The sequence below is a fragment of the Rhinoderma darwinii genome, chromosome 5, assembly GCF_050947455.1.
Source record: "Rhinoderma darwinii isolate aRhiDar2 chromosome 5, aRhiDar2.hap1, whole genome shotgun sequence".
Classification (NCBI taxonomy): Eukaryota; Metazoa; Chordata; class Amphibia; order Anura; family Rhinodermatidae; genus Rhinoderma; species Rhinoderma darwinii.
The window spans coordinates 139,402,924-139,429,327 of NC_134691.1; the positions used below are offsets into that span (position 1 = coordinate 139,402,924).

At 39.2% G+C, this 26,404-nt stretch overlaps 1 long non-coding RNA gene across 2 annotated transcripts in view; it reads right to left on the bottom strand.

The window, feature by feature from the left end:
- The window catches only part of LOC142652728 (uncharacterized), a 296,530-nt gene that overhangs the window by 75,555 nt on the left and 194,571 nt on the right, over nt 1-26,404 (bottom strand). Inside the window, exons 4-5 of one of the 2 annotated variants that reach the window (XR_012847905.1) lie at nt 16,555-16,667; nt 14,772-14,933 (exon numbers count right to left, since the gene is read on the bottom strand). This is a non-coding gene — a long non-coding RNA (uncharacterized LOC142652728). The remainder of the gene's footprint in view (nt 1-14,771; nt 14,934-16,554; nt 16,668-26,404) is intronic. The other variant, XR_012847904.1, reaches the window with a different exon arrangement.

Genomic DNA, 26,404 nt, shown 5'->3' on the forward strand with positions numbered 1-26,404 from the left:
GAAATCTGCAGTGAAATTCCGCTTCTTCTCCGCAACAGACAGTGCATGCTGCGGAGGGAAAATTCTGCACCAAAGCCTAATTTCCACACAGTTATTTTCTGCAACGTCTGAACTAACTTTCCTAAAAATGTATAGAAAGAAATGAAAAAAAAAACGGCTGCTGCAGAATTCCACTGCGGACTGTCCACAGCGGGATTCAACAGCAATTCCGCCACATCTGAATGTGACCTGAGACTCAAAGCAGACCACAGCTTGCAGGCCCACGGAGTTGACGTGAGATATCGACCTCACACTGTATTCCGTTACCCACAGAAGCTAGAGAAAACTCCTTTGAACGCACTGCTGTGTTAAGAGATGAAACCAGCATAATCTCTAGTAAACACGGAATACTATTTTATTTATAAATATCTGCTATGTGTTTCGACCTTGTACTGAGGTTTTCATCTGGCATATTAAAATGATATGTCAGAAATTATATATACACATAATTCAACAATGACTTGTGAGACTTGTATTAAACATTGCAATACTCGTAAAATGCAGTAAAAATAAATATTCATATTCTCAAAAAAATAAAAAGATCACTGTATGCATGGAAAAAAAATCATAATAAAACATACTACTGTCAAAAATTAAAAGTAGTATCCAAGCTTTAAAGAGGCTCTGTCACCAGATTCTCAAATCCCTATCTCCTATTGCATGTGATCGGCGCTGCAATGTAGATAACAGTAACGTTTTTTGTTTTTTTAAAACGTTCATTTTTGGCCAAGTTATGAGCTATTTTATATATATGCAAATGAGGTTTGAAATGGACCACTGGGCGTTTTTTTTCGTTATGTCCAACTGGGCGTGTATTGTGTTTTTAACTGGGCGTGTTTACGTGTATGACGCTGACCAATCAGTGACCAGTCAGCGTCATACACTCCTCTCCATTCATTTACACAGCAGCGATCTGCAGCCACATAAACAGAGATTAACGTTAATCAAGTGTTCTGATAATGAATACACATGAAATCCAGCCTGGACGTCATGTGTATTCAGAATCCTGACACTTCTGACTCTTTTATTTGAGATTTCTAGCAAGGGAAACGAAATCTCGCGAGATTACGGAGGTAAACGAGATTTCGTTTCACTTGCTGGAAATCTCACAGAAAAGATTCAGAAGTGTCAGGATTCTGAATACACATGACGTCCAGGCTGGATTTCATGTGTATTCATTATCAGGACACTTGATTAACGTTAATCTCTGTTTATGTGGCTGCACATCGCTGCTGTGTAAATAAATGTAGAGGAGTGTATGATGCTGACTGGTCATTGATTGGTCAGCGTCATACATGTAAACACACCCAGTTAAAAACACAATACACGCCCAGTTGTCCATTTCAAACCTCATTTGCATATATATAAAATAGCTCATAACTTGGCCAAAAATGAACGTTTTAAAAAAAACAAAAAAAACGTTGCTGTTATCTACATTGCAGCGCCGATCACATGCAATAGGAGATAGGGATTTGAGAATCTGGTGACAGAGCCTCTTTAAGACCTATAGAAACCCAGTGGGGTTCAAATAGCTTTCGACTTTTGCCTATTCTACGTATAAACCGGAGCCTTCGGGTTCATGCATATCCGTGTGTATAAATTTCATTGTGTAGTAGCAGATCTTCGTATAAATGTTAATGAGAGACGGTCTTTAACATATATCTTTGTTTATTCTGGTGGATTATCCAAAGGATTCTATATGCAGATATCCTGTTGGAGAATGTATGTTCTATAAATCTCAAAAGGGGAATATATTCATCAAAGTAAGTTATTCATGGGCCTCAAAAATGTTAACGCTCGGTTCCCATTTGTGTAGTATTTTTCGTCGCACATCGGATGCCACTGGTGCCTGACGGACCCCATTGTACCCCCATTGATAGGTTCCGTCACGGTGCCCATAGTTATGATGGAAAGAATAGCACTGCATGCAGCACTATTCTTCTTGAAAAACCATTCAGAATCTGCAACGGAAGATCAAAACGGAGCCTCTGATGCAGATGTGAACAGGGCCTATGATATATCTAATCTCCAGGCAAGTTTACATTGCATTGATATATTACAATATATATTTACTAACGGATATTCCCATTTTCAGTGTTCTGACTTTCCACATATAATAGAACAGGGAAAATTCAGATAATATCCAGTAAACTCGCATTAACATATAAGGTCATCAATATTGCAAAATGGAAATCCCACTTTTTGAGTGCATAAGGGCATGCCCATGTTGCGGCTCTGCCCAAAATGGGCATTAAATTGATGCGGACTAGCCGTTGCGTATTGAGGTGAAGTACTTCCCTTCTCTCTATCAGTGCAGGATAGAGAGAAGGGACAGCACTTTCCCTAGTGAAAGTAAAAGAATTTCATACTTACCCGGCCGTTGTCTTGGTGACGCGTCCCTCTTTCGGCATCCAGCTCGACCTCCCTGGATGACGCGGCCGTCCATGTGACCGCTGCAGCCTGTGATTGGCTGCAGCCGTCACTTAGACTGAAACATCATCCTGGGAAGGCGGACTGGAGGAAGAAGCAGGGAGTTCTCGGTGAGTATGAACTTCTATTTTTTTTACAGGTTGATGTATATTGCGATCGGTAGTCACTGTCCAGGGTGCAGAAACAGTTACTGCCGATCGCTTAACTCTTTCAGCACCCTGGGCAGTGACTATTTCTGACGTCGCCTAGCAACGCTCCCGTAATTACGGTGCACACACATAGTCACCCGTAATTATGGGTGCACACACGTAGTCACGCGTAATTACGGGAGCCCCATTGACTTCCTCAGTCTGGCTGTAGACCTAGAAATACATAGGTCCAGCCAGAATGAAGAAATGTCATGTTAGTAAAACCAATACGCTCCGCAGCACACATAACATCTACATTACATCTGCGGACCTCATTGCGGAATTTTGACTCTCCATTGAAGTCAATGGAGAAATTCTGCAATGAGTCCGCAACAAGTCCGCTACACGTCCGCAACAGTCAGTGTATGCTGCGGACACCAAATTCCGCACCGCAGCCTATGCTACGCAGCGGAATTGTCTGCAATGTGTAAACGAACCCAACCACAAAGCTGGGGAAGGCAATGGAGAAACATGTACGCTGCGGATTTCCGCTGCGGACTGTCCGCAGCGGAATTCCAGAGCAATTCCGCTACGTGTGGTCATGCCCTAACACTATTACTACTAACACTAGGATATTATGCCCAAACTGCACAGTTTAGAGATATACCTAAAAGGACCTCCTTTTACTAGCAGCAGGTTGAAATATATTGGAGTAGCTGGCCCCTTTACATCTTAAGAAGGATCATTGAATATGTTTAAAGAACTTATGGACAGTAGCTAATATATAGCTATGGACAGAGTATACAGGCAAAGGCAATAATCACAAAATCAATGAATCCTCATCAACACATGTATTGGCAGGCTGAAAAAGAGATTATCCATGAAAATGTAGAGTAAATTAACAACATACTATATTCCTTACATTGATTTATATGAAAAAATCAATTTAAAGTGATCGGACGATCAATATCAGCACACTCACTCCTTCCGCCTCACTCCTGGTCCTAAGAGCTGCTGTTAGTGTCAAACTTTTGAATGACATTGAATTACATAGTATGAGCAATAAGTGTCTTCAATATGTTTAACACAATGTGTTTATTGGTTATAAAACTAATAGAAGATTAAACAGTCAGACAGACTTGCAGAATTGTTTTCTGAAAAAAACAAAAAAAGTCCAACAGGCAATATCGATATGTGTAACTTTTCCTCATTTAGTTATGTAGTTCTAAACTGTCTCCTTTTCTTTCAACAGTGTAAAACAGGAAATGATGAATTGGAAAAGGATTATCACTCTAATGGCTTGGAAAATTCCATATCAAGTGACATCAAATGACTTGGCTTCTTAGGGTATTTATTTTGCATTGCTGCTTCATGGAAAATCTAAGAATAATGAGGGAAAAATGTAAATCAACCATTGAACTGATCAACTCTGATTTATTAACACATAGGAAGGGCCTGGACTAACAGATGGTTCGTTGGTGATTAGCATGTGTTCTATTGGTCATAGTCTAGCCTCATTAGACGTAACCTCATATAAAAGGTCAAGGATAGGCAATAAGTTACAGCAGTATTGAGTCAAGGGTCATGGTCATTAACGCTCACGCAATGGTCAGTTGAACTACTAGTCAATACCAGTAATTCAAGCAAGTTGAAAGATATCAAACATACCACATGGCCTCAAGCATGTGGACATTGGAGAATCAAACATCTACTCATCTAGCCCCACTCCAGCGCCATCTGAGGGCAAACTAGAAAGGAAGGCGCTAATTTAAAATGGCTATGCACTGGTCTCAGCGGCAGTTATTAAAGTATATTCCCTAACTAGGCTCTTTTCTCCTGTATATTCTGTATTGACTCCTGTCTGACCTGGCTCGTCTGACTACTCTCCTGACTATCCCTACTGTTCCGCATACACAGCTCCGCTACATTTCTTTATTGATCCCTGGCTTCTTCACTATGTTACGTCTCAGCCCCACACCCGCTGCCAACTTCTGAACTGTCTGACCTTGCTTTTTTAATCTCTGTCTTACCTTTCCAAGTATGTTTATATAGACTTTTGTTTGCCACTGCCCATAGTAACTGGATTTCCAATCTTCCTTATTTTTGGTCTGGTTCCCCATCAGCTAACGCTATCCAAAAAATTAACCACCAAGCTAGCGAAAGGCACATAAATCCTGGGGCCAGCTGAGTACCTTGACCCTAACCGAAGTGGTCGGAAGGAGCGCTTCTATAGGTGAAATTATGTTTGGAGAAGGAGTACTACATCTGCCCTTACAGCCCATGTGTTTCGTTTTTATAGGAATGAAAATAAAGAAATAAAGAATTTTGGAATTGGTGAATGTCATGCTTATGTTTCCTCATATTATTTCTGAATCATACATCACTCCACTTTTATGTGATTTGGCACTGAGCACCGCCAGAATCTTTTAGGAAGTTTGCTCCTGCATGGATTACGTTATGTCTATTAACAAATAAGAATGGTGTATGTGCCAATTGAACCATAGAAATTCTACCATCCAGTTGATACTTTCTTTAGGTATCATTGGAATGAAATAATTACTGAGTATACCAAAGCATTTTATCAAAAATCAGAAGATCGCATTGTAAAGCCCGATACTGGGACTAAAAAAAACATTCATTACAGCTAAATAACACCTATTAAAAATAAAAAAATAAAAAATTCCATATAAAGTGGTTTTATTTTCTCAAAGTTTAAAAACAAAAACATATATGGTATCGCTGTGATCGTAAGGAGCCGAACAATAAAGTTAACACGTTAGTTAAACTGAATGGTGTACGCCGTACTTGAAAAAACACAAAAAAACAATGATGAAATTGCTTTTTTTTTTATTCCTCCACTTAAATATAATAATAAAAATAATAAATAATGGTAATAAAAAATAATAAATGACAATCAATATGTCCCATGTACCCAAAAATGGCACAGATGAAAACTACAACTCATCCCGGAAAAATTAATCCAACATATTGCTACATTGACAGAAAAATACAATAGTTATGGCTCATGAAATGCGGCGATGCAAAAACAAATATTTTTTGTTCAAAAGTGTTTTTATTGTGCAAAAGTAGTAAAACATAAAAAACCTATAGATATTTGTATTGCCGTAATCATACCAACCCATAGAATACAGGTGACATGTTATTTACGCCGCATAATGAATGGAGTATATTTAAAGCGCAACAAAAAAAATGCTTAATTAAAAAAAAAAGTTAATCAATATATTATTTCTATTGTACTTACAAATTGCATCACTTAAAAATCAAACACGTACGGCTGTGTCGAAGGAAAAAAGTTATGATTCTTGTAATGCGACAATGAAAAAAAAAGAGAATGCTTAGTCATTAGGAGAGTTTAATGAATGTGATGGTCAATGCACAGTTTTTCTGAACTTCTCACTGTCATGTAGAAATCATAAAGGGCATTTCCAAAACTGTTGCCCAAGAGTTAGAATCACATTATTCTGTAAAATATCATTGTATGATGTGGTATTTAGATTTTTCTTCAATGGAACATACATAGCTTAAAGAGGCTCTGTCACCAGATTTTGCAACCCCTATCTGCTATTGCAGCAGATAGGCGCTGCAATGTAGATTACAGTAACATTTTTATTTTTAAAAAACGAGCATTTTTGGCCAAGTTATGGCCATTTTTGTATTTATGCAAATGAGGCTTGCAAAAGTCCAAGTGGGCGTGTTTAAAGTAAAAGTCCAACTGGGCGTGTATTATGTGTGTACATCGGGGCGTGTTTACTACTTTTACTAGCTGGGCGTTCTGATGAGAAGTATCATCCACTTCTCTTCAGAACGCCCAGCTTCTGGCAGTGCAGACACAGCCGTGTTCTCAGCTGCAAGTCCCGGACCGAACACAGTTATGTACGAAGCTAGGAGTCCCTGCCACGCTGCCGGACAACTGTCCCGTACTGTAATCATGTTTTCAGTACCGTCGTACATAACTATGATGCTAGGAGCCCGGCTCCCTGCACTGTGTTCGGTCCGGGACTTGCGTCCGAAATACATTCCGTCCTTTACGGACGTAACATGGTCGTGTGAATCCAGCCTAAGTGTTACAATACTTTTTTTTTCCGGATCCCTGAGCATGGAACAGTGTAGTATACTATGCTTATCCATCTTCCAAAAAAAAAAGTATAATAACGTATAACTATCAGATGGAGGCCAAAAGTGTCCATTTGGTCTTCTTCGGGCTAATGGTGCCCTATAGACAAGTTTATTGTGTACGTCAGAAGCTTTCCTAACAAACACGATCAACGTAGGGCACAAGCAAAATGTAAAGAGGGCCTTATCCCTAAAAATGTGGCTTGTATTGCGTGCCTAATTGTTTTTGGTGATTAAAAATATGGCAAACTATTACTAGTGAAAGAAAATTAAGCTATGCAAATGTGCAAACAATCTAAGAAACAAACATTTCTTAAAAGTTACAGTATCACTTAAAAATGAACCATCGTCTCATGACATTAACCCCTCAACGACCATGCCTGTTTAAGCCTTAATGATAATTTTTATTTGACATTTTTTTCATCCTCACATTCCAAGAGCCATAACTTTTTAACTTTTCCATCAATGTAGCTGTATGAGGGCCTGTTTTCTGCAGAACGAGTTGTATTTTTCGATGGCACCAATTTGGAGCACATCTAATTTTTTTTATTTCAGTTTCATTCATTTTTTTGGAAGATATTGCAGAAAAACAACAGAAATTCTGCAGTTGTTTGTTGCGTTGTTTTTTTTTTGGGCCGTTTACTGTGCAGTTAAAATAACATGTTTACTTTCTTTTACATGTCGGTACAAATGCGGCCATACCAAATATATATAGTCTTTTTTACGTTCTAGTATTTTTGCCCAATAAAACATATTTTATGGAAAAAAGTCATTTTTGTGACGCCACATTCTGAGATCCAAAATATTTTTTCGTTTTCTATAGATGTAGCAGAATGAGGGCTTGTTTTATGCGGGATGAGTTGTAGTTTCTATTAGTACCATTTTGGTGCACATATAATTTATTTATTAGCTTTTATAATAAAGGGGGGGATAGCAAAGAACAGCAATTCTGCCAATTTTTTTGCATGTTTTTTACTCACCTTTACTTGAGTTATGTTTGTTCTACTGCTAGTTACGATTGTGGCTGTAACTGATATGTAGTTGTTTTTTTTACAGTGACCCATTTTTAAAGAAATCTAATTTTTGGATCGGCTATATAATGCTTTGATATACTCAGTATTCCAAAGCATTATTGCCTGTCAGTGTAAAACTGACAGGCAACCTATTAGGCCATGCCTCTGGGGGCATTTGTTAGGCCCCCAGCCATGGTAACCCATCGGCGTCCCGTGATCGCGTGACGGGTATGCAGATGGGGGGGACAGAGGGAACTCCCTGTGTCAAACACCTCAGGTGCCACGGCTATTGACTGCAGCCTCTAAGGGGTTAAACTGCCGGAATTTGAGTTCTCTCCAATTTCAGCAGTTGTGGCAGGAGCCTGGCTGTGTATAACAGCCGTGTACCTTTCACTTATCTCGTCGGTACACTGGCAGTGCCCACGAGATCCAAGTGATGGAAACTACCCCCCGCACATGACGGATATACCCGTCACTATTCGTTAAAGAGTTAATGGAACATTTTGGGCAAAAAAGTAAAATCAGACAGCACAGGGTGTTTGTATGTGTTTCTTCCTCTTACATTATATAGTCTTTGTGCGTTCTGTTTTTTGCTGTTACTACATATTTTCTACATTGCAGCATCAAGTGGCTGTTCTCCATGACTTCATGACATTGAGTCAGCCGCATGTAAATTACCTATCCTTATATAGATATCTGTGGGCGGGTGCACACAACTAAGCCCCTCCCAGGCTGGGAAAATTAAAGTGCAAGTTAGAAATGATGCATCATGGAGCCTGATTCACGGAAAAATGAGGTATTTGTACATGTTAATATTGTCCAAGCCCCATCATAACTAGTGTCCTGTTAGTATCCCTGCAGGCGGTGGTCATCTTTGTAAAATTCTTGTTTTTCTGTTTGGATATATTTCTTATACTTACTGACTATGAAGTGGCTCAGGACAAAACTGCTCTATTGTTATGACCAGAATAGACTTCTACTGCAGCCTAGTAGTGGGCACCAGGGGACCACTGTAATGGAAATATTAAGATAACAGAAACTTTAGGGACTTGTAGAGCTCCATGACTGACTAAAAGCTGAATTTTAAATTTTGACTAGAGTTACCCTTTTAATCAAAATGCATAAGAAAGTACTGACAAAAAATATGTTCCTTTTACAAAAGACCAAGGAATGTTTTAATCTGCAGTTACTATTTTATAATAATTAGAAATGTAACTTAATAATTAAATGGAAATCCAAACCAAGTTGTAACTGATTTCAGCCTTGCTATAAATAGTTCCTAACATAATGATTCGCACGTGTTACCAAACAAAAACCTGCTTGTCCTCAGCAACACTCTAATGCTGGAAATAGAATAATTGCGCTAGAGCCCACAGCAACCACTTAGATTATTGCCTACAGTCACTTTTACACGTCAGACGAATCACAGCAGAGGACTGTTTCTGATTTTGAGAACTTTGCACAATGATCTTGTATAAGCGTCTGTGAGATGGCTGAGGAAATGTCTGGCTAACAGAAATGTTTCTGAAAGGTTAGACCCAGTCTACAGCAGTAAAAATTTTTAGATCATCTTCACACTTGAAATAGTTAGGAAAGCTGTATAACACTATAGTCCGATAGAAGCATGCCTAGCAGTTGAAATGTCTGACGAGCATATAGGGAAGCATGTGTAAGGGAAGAATGTGTTCACAATGTGTGCCAAATGAACCCCATTACACCCATATTGGGTAACTTTATAATGGAAAGCATGACGGTGGTGTGAACTGAGCCTAAGGGTTTCTTCACACTTGCCTTAAAGGGTTCTGATGGCAGAAAATACGAGAATCCCAACAAACTTCAAGTAAATGGGGTCCGTCAGGATTCCTGGTATCCATTTAAAAATAGATCCGGCATAGCTGTCATGGCTCCGTCATAAATAGAAGCCATGATGCTAATGTGAATAAAGTATAACAAAGTTGACTTTGCCTCAGTGATGCCAAAAGCAAATTCAGATGTATTTTAATTATGGTTTTTAACTGCAAATTTTTTGTAATAGAAAGCCCAGAGGGGAGAGTATAACATTTTATTATAAGACGCTCTGCTATCTCTGGATACTTTCCTACTTTTTATGAAGAAAGTAACAGTACAAAACAATAACTTAAAGGGGTTTTGCCAGAATAAAGAATTATCACCTATTCACAGAATAGATGATATTTGTCTGATCGCTAGGGGTCCTACCACTGGGACCCCACCGATCGTAAGAATGGGGGTCTCAAGCCCTACTGTGAGGGGTGCAGTGGGGATGAGCTTAAATAGAGCGGCGGTCAAGAATGCATCCGCCACCCCACTCAATGTCTATGGGACTGATGGACAGCGCTTGGCTGTCACTCTTCTAGACTTTAAATTGAGCGGCAGAGCACATTCTTGACTGCCACTTCATTTAATGTTCTCATCACTGCAGTTGAGCAGTAAGGAGGAATAGGGGTTCAGAAGCCCTGTTCTTGCAATCAGTATGGGTCCCAGTGGTGGTGCCCCCAGCAATCAGACAATTATCACTTATCCTATGGGTAGGTTAACATTTTCACTTCTGGGGAAACCCCTTTAAGTGCACAACCTTCTTTGGTTAGAGGACCACACTGTCATTCCTAATGACTGCAATATGACTTAAAGGGGTATTCCCATCTGAGACATATCGACAGTATATACCATAAATGTCTGATAGATGTGGGTTCCATCTCTGGGACTTCCACTTATTGGGAGAAAGTCAATCCTCTGCTTTCACTTTAGGCACTCCAGTGAGGAAGAGTCAAGCTGGCCTAAGCACAGTTCTGTCCATTGTGGTTTATACAACTACAATGGAGAGAGCCACATTCATGCGCAGCCACCTCTTCACCTCATCTCTTCCTCTCTGGAGAGCAAAACAGAGAGGAGCCCCCAAATATGGAGGGAGCCAGAGATAGCTAGGGGCCACACATAACTCCATCGCAGGCCACATGTGGTTGTGCACCCTGGGCTTAAACCTAGTGATGTCAAATTTCAAAATATGTTTTATATCAATTTTTTGACTAACCACTCCATTCACTACACTTCTAGAATATAGTTCTAGTATATGTGTGGTTTCAAAGCAAAGTAGACCTGGCAATGCGTGGCAATTACTGTGGACTTCTGGGTAATAAAAGATAAACTTCAGATAACAAAAGAGCAGCAGGGCAGAAAAAACAAGGCAAAACAGTCGTCAATGAGTTGACATCATTTTGGAAGTCACAGATTGCTACCAATGACATATATTATGATGATAATGTGAGGAGTAGCATACTTTTTTCCTCCGAGCACCAATCACCAAACATGTCTCATCTAGGGTGAGCTCTTTTATCTATAGAATCATCTATTCTAGAAGGTAGGTGCTTTTGCATATAGGTTAGGATTTCCCTACACCTCCACTTTGTTCCCCTCCTTACAAGCCATTCAAACTTGTATCTGTCCTATTGTATTTTTTTATTGTATTTTGCCAGTGGGGCAAAATTTCTGTAGGGGCAGGGCCCCTTTTAAGCAGATATGTTTAATGCAGTTGATAATTTAACCATACAGTATTTACAGTACTTTTCATTCTGAAAGTACTGAATGTTATTTTTACTATACTAGATATTTTAGATGTTACTGACTGATTTGTTGTGTTTTTTTTGTGAAGACACCTAACTGTTACATACTGTTATTCTATTGTTAAAGGGGTTGGGCATATGGACATCATATAAGTAGCTCCCACTGTAACGGACTCGAAATGTCCATGTATTACATGGAGGCTATCGATCTGAACGGTCTCCATGTAATACTACATTTCTCCTGCACTGGCCGCTGCAAGGGAAATGTTTGTCAGGCCATAGCATCACCTGGCAAGATCAACTGTTTAGATAGATTGGCAGCGAGCTAGACCTGTACCTATCAGCTGACCACTGTGGCGGCAACCATTCCTATATAAAAGGGTTGTCTGTGGTGAGACAACCTGCTTTAAATACTCTATATACATCATTGAAATAAAACATTTGTACCTTTTTCTAAAATCCCCATAATGTGGGCAAATAAATGCAAAAGAAAAACAGGATTGGATTTTTATAATGTGACTGACACCAAACTAATATACATTATTCAATTTGGTCGAACCACAAAATGACAAATTGCATGTGACATTCCCAAGCCTTTAGGGGAAAAAATATAGTTCACATACTACTGATTTCACACATTAGAGGAAAATGTGGTAGATCAAAGCACATAAAGATTAAAGTGCAAATAAGCAAGTCAAGGAGTGGCTGATAAAATGTGCAAATGAACAATGAAGAATTGTATCCAGAGAACAAGTCTGGAAAAGCAAGTGAGCAACAGTTCAGTATAGAGAAAAGGCAATAAGCAAAGGAACAGAACGAGCAGACTAAATCTAAAACAGATTGAATACTGTCCACTAATTGACCGAAATATGTTTAATTTTTACTAATCATGGCCAACTACAAGACTAATTTGCTTCATTGAAAGCAAAGGGTGACGGGTTATTAATGTCCGGTTTAGTTCTACTGTAACAGAGGGCCTAGTGGTCATAATCCCCAGTTGACAATGTAAACAGGGACATAAAGGGTAGACCTCCAAGTCTCACCATATTGTCCAATATTTACGTATGTCATGTAGCAATCAATTTACTTGTTGTCGGGGTAATTTTAAGAATATAAGGCCATGTCCACACAGGTCCAATACGCTGCGTAAAAACTACATAGATTATACGTCCTGGAACCCACAGGGAATTCCACCCGAAAAATCGCACCAAATTGTGGTGAAGATTTTCAGGCGGAATCTCCGCTGCGGAAAACTGTGGCTGAAAAAAAATAATACTTACGCCAGCCCCCATTGTCTTGGCGACGCGTCAGGAAGCCAGCTTGGACGGAGAACAGAAGAAAGTGTCGCTATGACAACACCCGGGTGGTAAGTATAAACCTTTTTATTCATTTTAAACCAAAGTTGTTTTTATGTTGCGGAATTGCAGCTTTTCCGCTGCACAAATCGCAATATTTGCTATTTGTTGCAGGTTTTACCTTCCCATTGAATTCAATGGGGAAAACTCGCAGCAGAAAATCAGATTGAAGCTTAAATTGACATGCTGCGGATTAAAAAACTGCACCGCAGGTCACTTTATGAACTTTTTTTGTCTGATTATTTACGCAATATGTAGATGAGATTTGTTTAAATCTCATCCACTCTGCTGCTACTGTACTACGCTGCAGATATTCCACAATAAAATCTGTTGCGGAAATCCACAGTTGCCAGTAATTGATGCAATGATGTGTTCTGTGTGCACGTGTAAGTGTAAGTGAAGGAACAACTACAGTCATGCAAATTTAACATATTAAATGTGAATAATTATATATTAGGCAAATTCACCTATGAAAAAAAAGACACTCTAAAACAAAAATGAACATTGATATAAACATGCAAGCTTGCATTCCATTTTTACTTCTTTTTAGTTAAGACTTATGTTTTTTAATGCAAATGAAGCTTAATTATTGTATAAGAAAAAGTTATGTAAGTTTGTAGTATACTATAAGTTTCAATTCCCTGTAAATTTCTATGCTTGCTGTCCGTGAGTGATCTATGCTCGCTGTGCATTAATGAAAACATTCATGTTTATGTCATGAGGATGAATTTAGACATCAGCTGGACGTGATCAGGACAGGTTTTCAGACTCTGAAGTTGTCCCACAGCACATCTTCGGGTAGAAGTATAATGCCCCCCCCCCCCACAGTATAATTCCCTATATAGTGCCGCCACACAATATAATGCACCATTAGTGCCCCCCATACAGTATAATAATAAAATGTAATAATATATTATAACCCCTTCAAGGACACAGTATTTTGTCCTCTCATTGTGCTTACACAGTATTATGCCCCGCAAGTGCCACACACAGTATATTGCCCCCCTGTCGTACCCCTACACAGTATAATGTCCGCTAAAGTATATTGCCCCCACTCACAGTAAAATAACCATTAGCCCATCACTCACAGTAAAATGACCATCATCCCGCCAATCTCAGTAAAATGACCATCAGCCCCCCACTCACAGTAAAATAACCATCAGCCCCCCACTTACAGTAAAATGACCATTAGCCCCCCACTCACAGTAAAATGACCATCAGCCCAGCACTCACAGTAAAATGACCATCAGCCCCCCACTCACAGTAAAATGACCATTAGCCCCCCACTCACAGTAAAATGACCATCAGCCCGCCACTCACAGTAAAATGACCATCAGCCCCCCACTCACAGTAAGATGACCATCAGCCCAGCACTCACAGATTCCCTCTGTAGATAGTGCCACACAGCCACCTTGTAGATAGTGCCACACAGCCCCCTGTTGGTAGTGCCACACAGCCCCCATGTAGGTAATGCCACACAGCAACTGTAGGTAGTGCCACACAGCCCCCTTGTCGGTAATGCCACACAGCACCCTTTAGGTACCTTGTTGACGACGCTGTGACCAGGGATTCCACTCCAGGAGAAGCCCCTGTCGTCTGTGTCCATTTATGGACAGTGACGTCAACGGCTTCTCCTGGAGTGGAATCCCTAGCCACAGAGTCAGCAACGCTGTGGACAGGGATTCCGCTTCAGGAGTTGCCCCTAATGTCACTGTCCATATATGAATACACCCTTTCAGTCCTCGGTCTTTTAGGAAGCAGTACACCCGGTTTACAGTCTTTATCGATAAATAAAAATTATTTAATTTCACTGACAGAAATCGGAGGCAATGAAACTAAATATTTAAGAAAGTTGTACAAATTCATAAAACAATGAATAAGATTTATTTACATAAAACTGGGAAAAAGTTGAGATGATAGTAATACTTAGATTTGCATTGTCTCCCTTCTCAGTTTATAAAAAAACATTCCAAGCTGATGTCAGGGGGAAATATTTCCCCATTCTTTTAAGCAGTGAAGAGTCAAGCTTTGAAGGACATGGATAGGACTGGAAATTTCCGCACTGAAGTCTCAAAGAAGAACACAGATTCCTACCTTGCTTTCAATACAATTTGTCATAAATCTCGTGTATTTAGGTGATTGTCTCCATCACAATGGTGGACATTTCTTCTGTAAGTGGTGAGTGAATGAGTTGTCTTTTTCTCATCATTCTAACTTATCGGTCAGTTAATAATTTGGTGTTGATTTTCTGATCCCCTGGAAAACATATGTTGTAGAGCAAATGACAATAACCCCGAAAAATGGCTGAACCATCTTTTGATTAAGAAAAAGAGTTTTGCAGATGAGGATATTAAGTGCTTGGGCTTACTTCCCTATTAAGATGCTTATATGAAGATTTAATTGAAATACAGAAAATCTAAATGATCTTAAAGGGCTAAGTCATACTGCTTGCTCACTGAATCAATACATAAAGTAATATAAGATGAAGGAATCCCAACCTGGGTTAAGGGTGCCATGTAATGGGCAGATTTAACCTTCACTGCTTTAACCCATTAAGGTAGGGTCAGAGTGAGAAGACAGTGTCTTGAGATTTAACAGCTGAGTAGGGCCACAAGCACTCCTATGTACATGACAGTGGTGGACCCCCACCTTAGTGAAGCAGATTACTTTCCACTCCACTGACAGCATTTACTTGTGTTTGACTGGGTGAATATCGCACACCTACTGACATTAATGCACTGGGCACCTTGAACCAGTGGCCATGGCAATGTTAGTCGGTTCCAGCTTTAAGAAGATCTTTTCTATGATCTCATAAAAAATGCATTTTAGGTACATGTTGTAACACATGGGGTTATTTTCCTAACACTAAGGAGCTGTTCACACTTGAATTATTTGCTTTTTGTCAGGGGTTTCAGTATTTTTGATGGCAAAAATAGTGCAGTCTACAGCAGAAATACCAGAATCCTTGACAGTACGGCTGGGTTCACACGACCTATTTTCATTTACGCCTGAAAATACGGCTCCAATACGTCGGCAAACATCTGCCCATTCATTTGAATGGGTTTGCCAACGTATTGTGCCGACGACCTGTAATTTACGCGTCGTCGTTTGACTGCCTCATCAAAGAAGTGCAGGACACTTCTTTGGATGTAATTTGAGCCGTTTTTCATTGAATTCAATGAAGAACAGCTCTAAATTACGTCCGTCAATGACGCCTCGCAAAATGCGAGGACGAGCAACTACGTCTGCAATTACGGAGCTGTTTTCTCCTGAAAACAGCTTCATAATTTCAGGCGTAATGGTCGATATCATGTGCACATACCCTAACATGACAGACTAAATGACAAGTTAATGGGATCCATCAGGATTCATCAGGATCAGTTCAGAAATCTGACATAGCTGTCATGGCCCCCCTTAATGGACAGAAGCCAAGGTGCTAGTGTGAACACAAACGAATCCTAACCTTTGATATAGGATCTAGTAATATAACTTGTCCTTACAACATGTCATCAATAATAAGTACATTTTTATAAGCGTCAAAATAATAAGCTGTGAATATTTTAAGACAAAATTATACATCAAGAACATGGCAAAAACTCAGTTTCTTAAATTTATTAGCATATTTGTATTAAAATTCCCAAAAAATATGATTTTCAGCTATTGACTGATATAACTATCAAATCACAAGACCGCTAAAAATAATAGTACTCCATAAAGGCTATTCAGATGGTTACTGTATACTGCAGCTATCACCAGTGTGGGTTTTATTTCCTTTAATATTTAATACATATTTTATGAAACGCTCGGAGATATTATATATTGCACCATGTTAACTATGGTGTATACAAACAAGCAACATGGAGACTTTTCTACTTACTGTGGTTCAGTAGCTTTCTCCTGCCAGGATAACGGTGGGAAACATTTTGCTCTCTTGTAGCTCTCATGATTTCAAAGAGTGCCCCCCTTGTATCTTGTATATTGCCGACAAACCTAAAATACACAAACATTTCACTTTAACATTACCAAATGCTTTATGATAAAATCATTTAATTAAATCCATATATCTGCTCTCACTACTATGCGTCTTTAGCTTAGCTAATGGCAGGCAGGCAGTTATCTTGTATAAATACCTTTACATGGTCATAAAATAAACATGTTTTTCAGCAATGTTTAGTGGCCCATAATATACAGTATATACGAGAAAATCTATTAACTGCACTAGAGTTGTTGGAAATGATATGCAATAGAACAAATGTAGCCTGCAGCTTTACCTGAGCCCTCTGGAACGTTATAAAAGATTTGTGTCTACTCAGTAATAAATTATACTTTCCCAGTATCTGCCCTGAAAGAATTAAAATGTCAGAGGGGATAACTGAAGCAATGGAACGTAAAGACACCTATGTTTTAAACCTAGGGCTAGTTACGTTATCACTTTTTTCATGAGGCAGTCAAATCAGATTACTTTTGAACAGAAGTACAGTTACAACCGTTTCAATCTTTTTCTCCATACAAATGTAAAAGCCAAGTCTTTGTATTTTCTTCAGTCTATATGGGTCGAGATGCCAATATTATATAGTAATCTTCCAGGGTCATTTTAGTGCTAAACTAAAAACGTTAAAAGGAAATATTGACATTACAATAGATATTAGATTAATACAAGTTATTCAATGACCATCGTTGTAGCTTTAAAGGAGTTCTCCGGGCCTTACAAATTGATGGTCTATCCTTAGGATAGGCTATCAGTGTTTGATTGGTGGCAGATTGGTTTGAGTAACCCAGTGGAGCCACAGAAGTAGTCAAGTGAGTCCATTGGGTGGAAATCTAATAAAACATCCCATATTTATGAATACACTAGAAATCGTGGACAACATGGAAGTAGTGCTTTTGGTGTATGTGAAAGGAAATCTGAAACAGATGGATGAATGCACCCAATGTAACAAAGATACATTTCAGTGTTGCTACTCTGGTCCCATAACTGGCACTTCTTCTAGTCACTTGTTGGTTACACCCAATGCCCAGACAGTGGCACAGAACATTCATGGAACTCTAGAAGCAGCTATGTATCAAGGAGGCTCCCACAGAGTTGTATGCTACCTACAGTGGTAAATTAACACTTTCCACATTCACCCCTGCTGCTATGCTGGTCAATGACGCAGAAGGGGTCTTTAGGTGTCCAAGCTTTTAACTGTGGGCAGTTACACTTGTCAGATGTATGTGTACGGCAGTCACCCCCACTGGACAAGATGGTATGATTGATTGGGAAATACCTTTATTTGTGTAATATTATGTAGAACATATTAGTATTTTTCATTTTTTGCCTTGAGGTAACAATTTATATGCTATATGGAAGCAATAAATTAGGAGTAGACCTTGGTTATGAAAAATAAATGGGGCTTCCTAGTTTTATGACAGAAAATTTCATAGCTGGAGCCCCTCACTTATAGAGTGATACCAATGGGCAGCATGGTGGCACCGTGGCTTGAACTGTTGTTTTGCAGCATTAGTGTCCTGTGTATCTGAGCAAGGCCAACATTTGCATGTCGTTTTTATGACCTTCCTCTATTTGAATGGGTTACTGCTTGGGATTCCAGTTTCCTCCCAAAGTATTGATGGGTTAATTGGCTTTCTGTGAAATTGGCAACCTCATTGGGAACAGGGACTGATATGAGTGATGAGAAAATCTGTACAGTGCTGTGGAATATGTTGGCACTATATATGCATAAGAAAATAAATATTGGACAGGAAGCCTCTCATGTGCTTGTTTGAACCTGTTAGTTTCAATTGACTGAAGGACTGGCATATAAGAAAACAGGAAAACTAGAAACCCCCTTTAAGAATCAGAGGCATGCTTAACATCATAGTTTCTTTGATACAATTCACACTGCAGGAATAAAAATGTTGTAATACAATTCTCCTTGCTGCCGGAGATGAAATTCACAACATCAAAGTTCATGTAAGATCCAAACAGAATCTGCTTAGCTGATAACTGATGCAACAGACTGTACAAATACAATATATATTTTTATATATCTATGCAATTCATATGGCCATATTCACTGTAGCTTTACATGATCAATATCTAAACCCCTTTCATTCTCATATGTATTTTTCACTTGTACCGTGAACTTCAAAACTGTTGTGATTGACAATGCCAGCATGCAAAAATAACTTTCCCATAGAAAGCAATGAAGAGAATACAGAAAATATTACAGTGTGCTGCGCAATGAACGCGTGCACCACAGCAGACATGCAGACATGGATTTTCTTTTATAATTTATCGCAGCAGTCCAGATACTAATGAAGGAAATAATGATGCATTAGCTTGAACAATTTTTAGACCACTTCCGTCACTAAATGGACTGGAAATCGAGAAGTTCAGGGATGAAGAAAATCATAGAAAACATGTTTCTTGTTGACAAGAAATTGCTGTAAGTGGCGGAAAAGATAAGTACATTTAGTGCCTACCGGCAGGAGGATTGTGTCACTTCCTTGTAAGTGTGGGAGGAATTCATGTATTGATCTGCCAGCGTATCTCATTGTTGAGTTATACCATGCACAAGAAGAGATGGATATGGAAGGCTATACAAGATGACGATTATTTTGTCAATTTCACTTTTATCTTTAACTCTGCTATGTGAGAGAAAGACTTCCTAGAAGTTATATAATCATAGACAAGCTAAACACAAACATTTCCAATACATTTGAAGTCCATCTTTATTGAATCGGCAGTGACCTTTACTAGAGTTTAATAATACTTCCATTAATTTATATCAAAATAACTTTTCCTTTCATTACAACACAATTACTGCAAATGTTAAGTCAGTGAGTGAAAATGGTAAACCAGTTTTTTTAATCTTTACATTTATGGTACAACATGTGGGTTGCCCATTACTTGCAATTGACTCTAGACTAGCCAGCTGGGTATGTGTCCCAGGTGCTGGGTATGGGGTGCCACTGGCCCAAGCAGTAAGAGTTAACAATAAAATGTTAATAATAATGGGGATACATATTATTCTGGCAATAGACTCTCTTTGAGTTATGGAGGAAAGCAGGGTAAGGTTGGCTGTATATTGGCCACTGAATTAGAAATACCTGTATAACATTCAGTATACAGGGATTTGTATGTATTACTTTGTAAAGGAGGAGGACATGAAACAGAATCTTTTAAAGAAATCCGAGCTTCATCACTGTAACTGGTGGCAAGATCCTGGATCGCTTCTTTTTAGCGCGAGGCGGTTTTTCCGCTCGCGGTAAAAAAAAAACGCGTCCGCCTCCCATTGAAATCACTGGGAGGCATTTTCGGCTGTTTTTTGGCGCGTTTTCTGACCCATAGGAAGTTAGTCTTGCGATAAGTCCAGCAGCATCCTGCGTATGTGTAGTGAAGAAAATTGTACTCGGCCACTGCTGGTGGTTTAGCTTCCTAAAATCTAGAGAGAGGTTCCCTTTAAGAGTTTGAATTGATATTAGCTATATGAGAATATAAAAGGAGGCAAACTTTTAGGAATTTTGGAAGTCATAACAGACAGAGTTGTGGTATTGTATATCGTTTTGCAGAACCAGAGATCAGAACTAGACTAAACTGAACTTAAAAATAAAAGGAACACTGCATGTGCTCATACCTTGTAATAGAGATCCTGCACTAATTCTTTTCATGAGAGAAGATCTCAGGCAAATCCTCAATTGGTGTTAACACAGATTGCCAAGGTGGTTTTTCAGAACTGGCCAAATTATTTCACAAGAGTGTTACATAAAAATAAAAAATAAAAATTAATTAAACAAACACTTGATTAATAATCATGTATTGTTCTTAATATAGAGGCAAATAATAGAGGAACAAGGACAACTTAGGGTGTAGGAAATCTTATAAGCTAATTTCACATTTAAATTCACATTTTTGCTTATGTCAATATGTTTATGCTTTGAATAGTTTTATTGCTTTTTATCAGGAAAATCACTAAGGGGAACATAAATTTAGGAATTGAAAATGAAATCATATTTGTGTGCTCATTAGAATTTCGTTAGAGCACATTTAATTTATTTATTTATTAATCACTTGATTTAATTGTAGATGTTCTGTTTTCAGTCGGTGTTCTTTGTATGCCCTTGCTGATGAACAAATATGCATTACTAATTTGTTTTCTATAAAAGTGGTCATTTGGTGTTGGATAAATAGCAATTTCAAGCCTCGTGTAAATGGTTTTTAGCTCTCTAGTCACACCTCGCTTTTTGTTATGGTCATACTGATTGTATGTATATACAGTGAAGGAAATAAGTATTTGATCCCTTGCTGATTTTGTAAGTTTGCCCACTGTCAAAGTCATGAACAGTCTAGAATTTTTAGGCTAGGTTAATTTTACCAGTGAGAGATAGATTATATAAAAAAAAAAAAAAGAAAATCACATAGTCAAAATTATATATATTTATTTGCATTTTGCACAGAGAAATAAGTATTTGATCCCCTACCAACCATTAAGAGTTCAGCCTCCTCCAGACCGGTTACACGCTCCAAATCAACCTGGTGCCTGCATTAAAGACAGCTGTCTTATATGGTCACCTGTATAAAAGACTCCTGTCCACAGACTCAATTAATCAGTCTGACTCTAACCTCTACAACATGGGCAAGACCAAAGAGCTTTCTAAGGATGTCAGGGACAAGATCATAGACCTGCACAAGGCTGGAATGGGCTACAAAACCATAAGTAAGACGCTGGGTGAGAAGGCGACAACTGTTGGTGCAATAGTAAGAAAATGGAAGACATACAAAATGACTGTCAATCGACATCGATCTGGGGCTCCATGCAAAATCTCACCTCGTGGGGTATCCTTGATCCTGAGGAAGGTGAGAGCTCAGCCGAAAACTACACAAGGGGAACTTGTTAATGATCTCAAGGCAGCTGGGACCACAGTCACCAAGAAAACCATTGGTAACACATTACGCCGTAATGGATTAAAATCCTGCAGCGCCCGCAAGGTCCCCCTGCTCAAGAAGGCACATGTACAGGCCCGTCTGAAGTTTGCAAATGAACATCTGGATGATTCTGAGAGTGATAGGGAGAAGGTGCTGTGGTCAGATGAGACTAAAATTGAGCTCTTTGGCATTAACTCAACTCGCCGTGTTTGGAGGAAGAGAAATGCTGCCTATGACCCAAAGAACACCGTCCCCACTGTCAAGCATGGAGGTGGAAACATTATGTTTTGGGGGTGTTTCTCTGCTAAGGGCACAGGACTACTTCATCGCATCAATGGGAGAATGGATGGAGCCATGTACCATCAAATCCTGAGTGACAACCTCCTTCCCTCCACCAGGACATTAAAAATGGCTCGTGGCTGGGTCTTCCAGCACGACAATGACCCGAAACATACAGCCAAGGCAACAAAGGAGTGGCTCAAAAAGAAGCACATTAAGGTCATGGAGTGGCCTAGCCAGTCTCCAGACCTTAATCCCATCGAAAACTTATGGAGGGAGCTGAAGATCCGAGTTGCCAAGCGACAGCCTCGAAATCTTAATGATTTACAGATGATCTGCAAAGAGGAGTGGGCCAAAATTCCATCTAACATGTGTGCAAACCTCATCATCAGCTACAAAAAACGTCTGACTGCTCTGCTTGCCAACAAGGGTTTTGCCACCAAGTATTAAGTCTTGTTTGCCAAAGGGATCAAATACTTATTTCTCTGTGCAAAATGCAAATAAATATATATAATTTTGACAATGTGATTTTCTGTTTTTTTTTAAATATAATCTATCTCTCACTGGTAAAATTAACCTAGCCTAAAAATTCTAGACTGTTCATGTCTTTGACAGTGGGAAAACTTACAAAATCAGCAAGGGATCAAATACTTATTTCCTCCACTGTATGCCCAACATATGCAACTGAATGCCATAAGGTATTTCCTGATCTGTAAACAACAATGTAACATCTGGCAGCAGTGGAAACACTGCTGCATGTGGCTAGAGACAATAAGTCCTGAGTCATTAAGATATATGAGAGGAGAACATAGAATACAGAGGACCCAACAGTAGAAATTAAAATGGGGTCCCCTTTAAGTACTGGTTCACACTACCACACACCCATAACCATGGCATGAAGGATCTTGGGCTTGTTTGCCCCCTACCCTTTTCACACTCCTTTTAAGAGAGAAGGGCAGTATGGCCACCTAGTTTATTTTTCGTCTTTGTTTGCTAATGTTGCAGTTCCAGTGAAAAAGAGAGAACCTTGTTAGTGCCCATTTACATCTGGGTTGGAGGTTCCGATAGGGGCCTCCATCGCAGTTCCATCAGAGATTACCAGAGAAAATAGAACAACATGCCGCAGACACCCCGACAGAAAACTGATGGAACCCATTATAGTCAATGGGTTCTGACGGCCACCAGTAGTGTCTGTGTTGCAACGGATCCATTGTGTCTGGCATCCAATTGTTCTTCTCCTCTGATGGAGCAGAACAACGGAATGCCCCAATGCAGATGTGAACAGAGCCTTAGATTCTTATCACCAAATAATATCTAGGATGTGGCCAGCTCTGGTACCCTTCTCTATGAGACCCTTTTCAGCTACATGGTCTGCCCTATGATAAGTATGTCATTAAGCTATAAATAAGTTGCACAATATGCCACCATTCTTACCACCATTCACTTTCAAATGTTGTATTTTAAAATAATCTTTATTAAATGCAGTAATGTGTCAGTGAGATAAAACATTTCAGCATTGCAGAGTGGTTTCAGCAATAAGTATCTTTTCCTGCATTTTAAAATCATGTCTTTGAATACATGTTTGATTGGCACTTTCTCAATGGCATTCTGTCCTCACATTGTTTACTTTCAGTTGGAAAAAACAGAACAAATTCTCTGAACAACAGCATAAAACCATTTCTAAATCTGCTTTGCCAGTCAGTTGTATATGCTTGGGAATATACTGTATGACATGACATCAATTACATTTAGCACTGATGATGTCAAGAGTTGGGAAATGTCTCCAGGCAAATGGTGCGACTTAGTGAGATAAAGTAAATGTGCGAACTTGGTGTAGAGGACTCGCACGTAAAAACAATTTCACAAATGCTAGAGATTGGTGAACACTTAAGGAATTTAGACATAGCAGATCTTCAGCATTGCAAATTCAATGTGGCTCAAACACAAGCAGACAACATGATCTAATGTGGTGTTATGCCCGAAGTTAATGTGTTATTTTATGTCAAGATATAATGATAATAAAGTAGCAAAACAAAGGAAAAATATCAGTAATATAAATGGAAAAAAATATCAGTTACACTAAAGAACAGAAAAAAAAGGTTCAACTTAAAGGCAGACAATAAAAAATATCATTGTATAGTTCCTCTCCAGCATGCAAACTGTATTGTGCCGTATATGTTTCCTATCATATTTGTTCTAACCACTGTTAGTTTGCAGCACACAGGGTTACCCTCTGCTTCCCCATCTAAACCACACTTTCTAAAATTGCACCTCATCATCCAACCATTTTATGCATTATATGAGTAATGTATTAACAGGAAAAGAAATGCTAATGTATAAGCCCTCTTAGTTAGTGAGGCAATCTGAAGACATGGTGGTAGACTCATTAGGGCCCCCTCACCGATCACGAGAAATGGGGACCTGAACTCCCTGTTCTTCCTCACAGTGAAGATCTTGAATGAAGCGACGATTGAGCATGCGCCCACTGCTCCATTTAATGTCTTTGGGACTGAAAGAAACAGTCGAGCACTGTGTTCCAGGGTGTTTCCATCATTCTCTCTAAGACATTAAATGCAGCGGCAGCGTGCATGCTGGACCGCCGCTCCATTGAAAGAACTCCTCGAGCAGTGAGGAGGAACTGGGGTTTCGGGGCCCCAGTGATCAGATAATTATGACCTATCCCATGGATAGGTGATAACTGTTGATTCTGGTACAACCTTTTTAAAGCAGATGTCTAGTGGTAAGCTTAAAAACTATACCTAAGGGTAATTCTTACCTTCTAAGTATTTTCTTATGTGTTGGCTGTTTTTTAGCTATTCACCATTAAGTCATAGTTATGATCAGTGACTGCAGATCAGCTCCATTTTCTAGTGGGGGTCTGGGGTACTGTAAAAGCTACCTTCTGTCTCATCAGTGTCTCAATCTGTTTAACTGCCACTCTTCCTATTCAGATGTGGATGCTGTGTATAAGCACCACCCCCCCCCCCACAGAATCACCCGGAAGTCACCCGTTGTACATTGAAATAATTTCCATGATAGTAAGGAATGATTTTAGTGTAGAATACAAAGATTATACACTACATTCCCCTAAGCTTTCAGTGAGAAAAATGGCCGGTTAACAGTTATACATATACTGCGACAAATGAGCCTACTGTAAAGCGTTGATTTCTCCCTCTAAAGTAGTGATTCCTAACCTTATTGCCATGGGGGATGGGGATTCCACACCGAGAGAACCCCCTACTTCCATCCTCACCAAAGAAACTGGGTATAGGGGTGGGTAAAGCATTCATAATTCTATATTCTGGGTAAGACTTGTTGACTGCTGTGCCTGCCCTATGCCAAGCATCTTTAAGAATGCCGAAATCATTCTGCCATCTGTACTGTAAGCGTCTATTCACAAAGTATGGTATCATTGTGGTTAATATTCACGGTTACAGCAAAAACGGGGCAAACGCATTGTTTTTTTGTGAGATCACGCCAATAAACAGCAAATTGGGACACACCATGTGAATAGAGCCTAAAAGTGACAGTTCTTGCTGTCAGTGCTGCTGCTACATTCTGGGGAACCATTGACTAGGTTCCAGGAAACCCTGGTTGGGAAACAGTGTCCTTATGGAATGCCTACACCTAGGGATACAGTCGTTTAGACCACGTATAATGAGTGGGTAACAGTTCCAAAGGGGGAAAATGTGACAATTATTTTTATGACAACGAATTGTGCTTAGAGAAATGTTTTACTTCTCATCTTGCACAGTACTGAAGTGGAACGAACCTGTCCTTTATCGGGGCACCTAGCCTTGAAGATTGAATGCAGCATCCTCTCAAGAGAATTACATTACCTAAAACTGTAATTATACTTGTACATTGATCATACTGTATCTATGTCTACATACATTTTGTGTGGAAATATTATTATATATGATCAAATTATATTAACATGTCTAAAAACAATGATAAAAAATATTTTCCATTTGCCATTCTTTTATTACATTTCTGTCATTACAGAAAAAAAAAATTAACACAAATGTCTAAAGCATCAAGCATCATCATAGTTTCCATCCAAAGGTGATCATTAAGAAATGTCAAGTTTTTCAGTGCGTTTTATAAGTTATTATGCCTTATTTTAAGCATGACTCAGCTGAGAGAATCTGAGTGAAGTTCAAAAATAGACTCATGTAAAAGTTTCAATACTTTGTCGGAACTTTTGATATTTTAAGTGAAAGTGCTCTGTGGGGGAGATCATTTTCCTTCACTTGATCCACAGCAGGAATGCGGCACTGTTGCTGTCTGAAAATATATGTAAAACAAGGATCAAAGGAAAAAAAGACACTTGACAGTTTGCAAAATGCATTTCCCTACAAATCAGCATAGCTTTGTGCCTTGTAACCTGTCTGTGTCCTGTCTCCCAAGTATGTATGCAACACATTGTAATAACAGTCACAGCCTAGAACTGGACTGAGAAAACTGCCAGGTGGAGAGGTCTGTGCTCATAAATAAAATATTAAATCTCACAGCGTGGGGTCCTGTGGTCAATTTGTGC